This window comes from Mastomys coucha, unplaced genomic scaffold (genome assembly GCF_008632895.1).
Source record: "Mastomys coucha isolate ucsf_1 unplaced genomic scaffold, UCSF_Mcou_1 pScaffold3, whole genome shotgun sequence".
Lineage (NCBI taxonomy): Eukaryota > Metazoa > Chordata > Mammalia > Rodentia > Muridae > Mastomys > Mastomys coucha.
In genome coordinates this window covers 47,983,751-47,990,436 of record NW_022196909.1, presented here as the reverse complement: position 1 = coordinate 47,990,436, position 6,686 = coordinate 47,983,751, and the positions used below count along the sequence as shown (strand labels likewise).

Here is a 6,686-nt window from a genome sequence, read left to right as displayed (position 1 = left end):
TTCCCCGTCGCACACCCTGCAAAGTACAGCAGAGCTCGGGGACCCTCATGGGCGAGCTGTACCCACTCGGTGCGTCACTGGAACCCCCCCACCCCACCCGCGGGGCCCGCTCCTCATAGCCGCGCGCACACGTGGCGTGTGCCCCCACCCCCTGCGGCATGCTCCTTGGCACACTTCTGTCATCAGCCTGCCAAGGAAGGAAACTGAGGCCCAGAGACGTGACTCCACCTGCCCCAGGTCTCACGGCCAGTGAGGAAGAGGGCTCATACCCTGAAGCTCCGACACCCCAGGTCCCCCAAACTAGGGGAGCAATTCACCCTTGGACCCACTGAGCACGGTGTAACAGGTGGCCTGCAACTAGCCTCAAGAAGAGTTCCTCAGCCCGAGAGGTGGGCAGCTCAGCTCGCTGCCCACTTCCCCTCCCATGGGCTTTGGGGATCCAGCATGGTCACCTTCGAGGCAGGCCGTGTGGGAGGCAGGGACGGACCACACAGGCCTTGAAGAGCTGCAGACAGGCCCACATTGCAGAAGTGGCTTCCCCGGGAGCCCCGAGGAGTGGCCAGCCTCGTCCTGGGGTGGTGCTACATACAGTGCAGGGGAGACAGGGGACAGGATGGCTGATAACAGCTGGAGAAGGGGCCAGGGCGCAGAGTGCCACCTGGTGTTCGCTGTGCCCAGGCCTGAGACACTCAGCCATCCTGGCTGCTAGAAGCCCCCTGATTTCCAAAGACTCTAGAGGAATGCTTGGGAGAGTCTGAGGCTAGCCAGGAGTGAGCTATCTCTGTCTGCTTCTCTCCCTGCCCCCCTACCAAGGCAGGCCCCAATCGCCAGCTCTCCCGGACCATGAAAGCCAGCTCGGCGACTGTTGACCCTCTTTCTTGCAGTGCCTGGCACTGTGCCTGGACCCCAGCGAGCTTAGGAGTGTTTGGTGAATGAATAACTGTTGGCAAACTGTGTACTCTCATTGCTGTCACACGGGATGACCCAAATACATGCATGCCTCCTCTCCCCGAGTCAGCCCTCGGTGTCTGACGGAAGGGTGCAGATTCTTCGTTCGCGTGTAACTGACACCACGAGCCAGCCCCGCTCACAGCGACAGGGCCATCTCTATGCCCCTGGGTCCTTGTCCAGCCCCTGGGGTCCTCCCACAAAGCCAGCATAATGGAGTTGGGCTGCCTTTCTGGGCTCCTGTAAGTGGGAGCCGAGGTACTTCCTGTACAGAACACAATCCCCGGCATCCTTCGGTTGGCTGGGTAGATGGAACTGAAAATTACACAGGCCCCGGTTTATTGAGAACCCAAACGACCATATCAGGCACTCCCTACCCGTGCCCCTCTGTATTGCCTCTACTCTGGCCATAATTATCCCCCACCCTCCACCAGCTGTGTTTCTAAAGGCTGTGTTTTTCAGCGATTAAAAAAAGAAACTGGCTGGCAGATGCTGAGCCTGTGGCTGGGCCGGAGAGCCTGTAGGCCCCCAGCCGAGACCTAGATCTGCCCCGTAGCCATGACACCTCAGACTGCGGAAGCCCAGCATACTCCCCTATCAGCCCTTAGCCATGGGCCACCCCGGGGTGGCCTGACTCCTCGACCAGTTTCCTTTTTTTTTTTTTTTTTCGAGACAGGGTCTCTCTATGTAGCCCTGGCTGTCCTGGAACTCACTCTGTAGACCAGGCTGGCCTCGAACTCAGAAATCCGCCTGCCTCTGCCTCCCAAGGGCTGGGATTAAAGGCATGCGCCACCACTGCCCAGCCAGTTCGCTTTTGGCACCCATCATGGAGAGGAATGGACAAACACAGATGCCCTCCCACCGTGTCTTCTGCCAGGGAGCCTCTCTCACACACACCCCCGCCCCCATGGAGGAATGATGGCCGCAAGTGACCTCCCAGGGGTCACACAGGCCCTGCCTGGACCTGCTTTTCCAAGGCCTCATTCAACCCATTTCCTGAGAACCAACTGCGGGCCCTGTACTCAGAGCTGGCTCAGGCCGGAGGGGAGGGGACAGGGCTGGGTCCTGTGTGCTGAGAGTCACTGGGTATGGGGTTCTCCATCTGTCCGGCCTATGGCTGGGCTGAGGTGCCTCTCAAGATCCCAGAGTGGGTGAAGCCTCAATCCTTTTGAGGAGGTGGGAAGGTCCCAAGGACCCTTCCCGGGAAGTTACCTCTGGTAGGGAAGGCTCCAGGGACCAGGCCCTGAGTCCTCTGAATGCTGAGGAAAAGTGCCCAGCTCCGCCCTGCAGGCTCAAGACTGTGTCCTGGAAGTTGTTCCTGAGGTGTGACCTAACTCCCTCCTGCTGCAGCAGATTCTTTCCTTCTTCGAGCTTGTGATTTGTGGTTTGGGCCTTTTTTCTTTTTTTAATAGATTTGTGTAAGTGTCAATCCCCCTCTGTATCGGTGATTGTGGGGTGCAGTCATACCACGGCACACTTACAGAAGCCCAGTGATCAACTGTCAGGAGCTGGTTCTCCGTGACTCAGGGTGGCAGGTTCGGGGCCGAGTCCTTTACCCACTAAGCCATCTCACCAACTGGTTCCGGTTTTTTTCCCGGTTTTGTTGTTGTTGTTTTGGTTTTGGTTTTTTTGTTTTGTTATTTTGAGATAGGGTTTCTCTGTGTAGCCCTGGCAGTGGTGGTGCATGCCTTTAATCCCAGCACTTGGGAGGCAGAGGCAGGTGGATTTCTGAGTTCGAGGCCAGCCTGGTCTACAGAGTGAGTTCCAGGACAGCCAGAGCTCCACAGAGAAACCCTGTCTCGAAAAACAAACAAACAAAAAATGTTTCTTAAGGGGCTGGAGAGATGGCTCCATGGTTAAGAGATCCAAGTTCAATTCCCAGCACCCACATGATATTACACAACTGCTTGTAACCTGAGTCACAGGGGATCTGACCCTCTCCTCTGGCCTTCTGGGTACACATACATGGTACACAGACATCATACCCATATACCTATAAATGACTCTTTTAATATCTTTAAATAAGATGTGCCACGATCTGTGTGTGGCCATCCGTCGGAGGAAGTCAGTTCTCTTTCCACGGTGTGGGTCCTGATCAGACCATAGGGCTCACTCTTGGCAGCAAGCACCTTTGTCCACTGAGCATTCTAGCTGGCCTGTCCCCAACTCTTTCTTCATGCTTGTATCCTGACCTCCCCAAAAAGGAAAAAAAAAAGAGTTTGTCCTCTGTGTCAGCCGCTGAGCTGGAGTTGCAAAGCCGTTCTGTGACTTCTGCCTCCTGAAGAACCTAATAGGAGAGAGAGCAATTATCTTTGGAAGCCCTGCAGTTGGGCTTCTTTACAGTAAGTCAGGGTGAGCACCGTCCTGGGAGGACTTACAGACTATCTGACAAAGGGCGGAGGTCGCAGCCACGCCTCACCCTCTGCACCCGAGGGTTTCCATCCCGTCTCCCCCTAGACCAGCCACTCGGGTAGAAACTTCTATGTAAACATTGCTGGTCCCTGGCAGAACGCACAGAGCCAAGTCACCCTGCAGGAGCCCAGAGGTCAGAGGTCACCGCCCAGGGGTCAGAGGTCACCTTGGCCTGGGGGTGCAAGTTCAGGTTAGGGACTGCAGGGAAATCGGTGCCTCTGTGCTCCTGGATTCACACAGCCCTTTCGTATAGATGGCAGAAACCAAATCTCAAAGGCGTAAACACCGGCAAATGTTCTCACTTGGTCTTAGGGACAAGGCTTAGCTAGCTATCTCTCTAGATCCACACTCTGGATCCCTCCATCTGTCCTGCTGGACAAGCAGCCCAAGGTAAGGACAGATGTCAATCACAGCTTGGCTAAGCCACACCTCCCAGAACCACAGTGCCTGCTGCCACAGGAGGATTCAGAGTGGAGTACATTCAGCAGTGTCCCAGGCGCCCCTTAGCACCCTGCATCCTGAGAAGAGGATACAGGTCAAGAGGTCAGGGGAGACAGGGGTCTCTCTGCCCCCTTGACACTGGCAATAAAGACTGCACACAGGGACCAGGGCAGGAGGAACATCAGAGAGGGAGGCAGAAGGGAGCAAGGGGGGGCTCCCACGCCAACATCGCTCCTCGGCTGTTGCTCCAGAGTTTCCTGGTCTGAAAGCGACTGACTTCCTTTGTCAGCCTCAGTTTCCCAGTAGTGAGGAAGGAAAAGCAGGGGAGACTGGGAAAGTGTCTGCTCCGGCGTCAAGCCATGGGCAGGAAATCCCAGAGAAGACAGATCTCTCCTGCCCCTGAACTAGAGAGCAGGAAGTGATCCCATGCACCCAAGGACCGGACGGCTAGTTCATGGAGCGCCATCTCGAACCTCAGGGTGGCTGGGAGTGGGGAACCACCCAGACAGACAGGCCTCCAGAGCTGGAAGCTTTGGACCGAGGGCCTTGGAAGATGCAAGGGTTTAAAAACCAAAAGATCCAGGCGTGAGGGGTGTAACGCAGCCGGACACACCTGAATCCTCCAAAGGCCTCTGACTCCACCAACCGCAGGGTGGATGCTCAGCGCATACAGTTGGCGCTCAGCGACCAGTGATTGGCTGATTTCCCTGACAAGAAAAGGCTGCCTCCTACCCTGCTCCTTTCTACTCTCTCCTCCGCCTTGCCTGTCCCTTTTTTTCTTAAGACTCAGGATTTCTCGGCTTCTTTGCCACTCTGCAATTTAAAACTACTTATCATCTCTCCCACTCTCCCCACACGTCCAGGGGCTGTCAGCCGCGAGCCAAATGTCATTAGGATGGATGTCACAAGCCCAGATGTCAAAATACAATTAACATTTAAAAGCTCCTCCCGCCCTCAGCCTGGTGGCCAGCCACTCCGCTGCTCCTTCAACTGAGCGGCAGGGCCTCTGAACACCAAGAAGAGCGACCAGGTGACAGGCACAAGAGAGGACGCCATCCAGTCGTCTAGTTGGATTGATACACAGACCTAGGAGGCGGGGGGCGGGGGGTGGTCAGAGGGAGGAGAAGGGAGGAGACCTGGAGCAATGTCAGGCTTTACACACACACACACACACACACACACACACACACACACACACACCATGTCTCTTCCATCCCATCTTCCTGCTGAAGCTCATCTTGCACTGTCTGCTGCCACACCTCAGGACATTCTGCCTCTGTCCTGTCAACACTCCTAGGCCTGCTGTCCTATCCGGTGCTGTCCCAGCCTGGCCATTGACTGTAATCATAATATGGCCTGCCACTCACTCTGGCCTCTCTGGGGAGAAAAGAAAGGACCAAGAATAAGGGAACCCCATGATTGGGGCTACTGGCTTTTGTCCCCCAGTCACATAGCCCAGCTGATAGATGATTGGGGTGCCCCTCTATCAGCCACCCCCACCACACTGCAGCCCTGGCCTATTTAGGAAGCCACTGGACAGAGGCCATAGAACTCTATCTAACAGAGGCTCCCTTCCTATAGGGGACCAGGACAGATGGAAAGCTGGAACCGCCATGGGAGGGCTCACCGCCAGTGGCCAGAGGAGGCCATCGATCCGAAGGCTTCTCTGAGGTTATCTTCAGACGGAGCACACAACACCGTGAAGGCTGGACTGACCTAGAAAAAAAAATCCCCATGGAGGTTGCGGGGAGGGGTAGTGGGGTCTTGTGCCTTGGCAGGGGGCAGAGGTCAGAGCTGCAAGGACACACCCCCAGTCCCTGGTGATCTCTGACTCCGCCCCTCCTACTCTGCCTCTCACCCACCTACCTCACCCCTGCGCAGACCCCCAAAGAGGACAAAGCAAGCTGGGGAGAAAAGCTTACACCGCCAGCTCCTACCCTCGTGGGCTGCATTCTAATGGCGTTTGATTGGATCGGATGCGCTCTTAATTCCCTCCTGGGACATCAGAAGGAGGGTAGGGAAGAATCTTTAATTCATCAAACTGAAATATTAATAGACTTTCAACCAGCTGCAGCGGGGCGTGGGGCCCCCACAATGGAAAAAGAGAGGGACAGGCAGGAGAAGGTGGGAACGGCTGAGGAGGAGAGGAGCTGCCCCCGGGGCGGGGTCGTGTCACGGGGTGTGGGAAGAGAAAGTTTGTGAGCTCTCAGGTGGGCCGCCAAGACCACGTGAGTCAGCCACTCCTGTGACAACCCACGACGGGGGGATCAGGGGACACTTAGAAGCCAAGTCAAAGTCACTAGGCCCGTGTGGCGTGCAGATTCCTGGACCCTGGAGAAGGGGTCCGACCAAGCACTGGAGCCTCCCCTCCCACACCACACACCCAGCTCATCCCTGATTCCCCACACCTGAGCCAGCCACAGCCCTCCTGCCTCTGACATGGCACAACCCCCTGGTTCAGAGAAGTGACTGGACCCAAAGAGGTCAAGTCAGCTTAGCACAGTGCTCAGACCACCTGGCACCCTGGGAATGAATGCAGGAGGCTGGGAGACCCCGAGGCAGGTTCCCCACGTGATGTCAAAGATACCGGTCCAGGGTAGCCCCTTCCCCTCCACACTGCTCACGTGCAGTCTGCCTCAGGCTTCCTCCTCAGAGCAGGTGTGAGAAATGAGCCACATGGAGGCCCTGAGAACAGAGACCAAGGAGCCTGGGGTGGTCACCCAGGGGAGAACCACTTAGCACGCATCTCTGGGCTCAGCGCTCAGGAGCACCTAATTTGAGGCCAGCCTGGGCTACGTCGTAAGGAAACCGTATCTCAAAAGAGAGTCCAGGCTGGGCAGTGGTGGCGCACACCTTTAACCCCAGCACTTGGGAAGCGGAGGCAG

The 6,686-nt window shown here is 56.5% G+C and overlaps 1 long non-coding RNA gene across 1 annotated transcript; it reads right to left on the bottom strand.

The window, feature by feature from the left end:
* Window positions 1-2,938: 2,938 nt before the first annotated feature.
* Window positions 2,939-5,684, bottom strand: LOC116075345. Its single transcript, XR_004112535.1, has 3 exons — window positions 5,668-5,684; window positions 5,429-5,517; window positions 2,939-3,235 (listed from the first exon to the last, which is right to left on the bottom strand). It is a non-coding gene; the product is annotated as an uncharacterized LOC116075345 (long non-coding RNA).
* Between the last annotated feature and the right edge of the window lie 1,002 nt (window positions 5,685-6,686).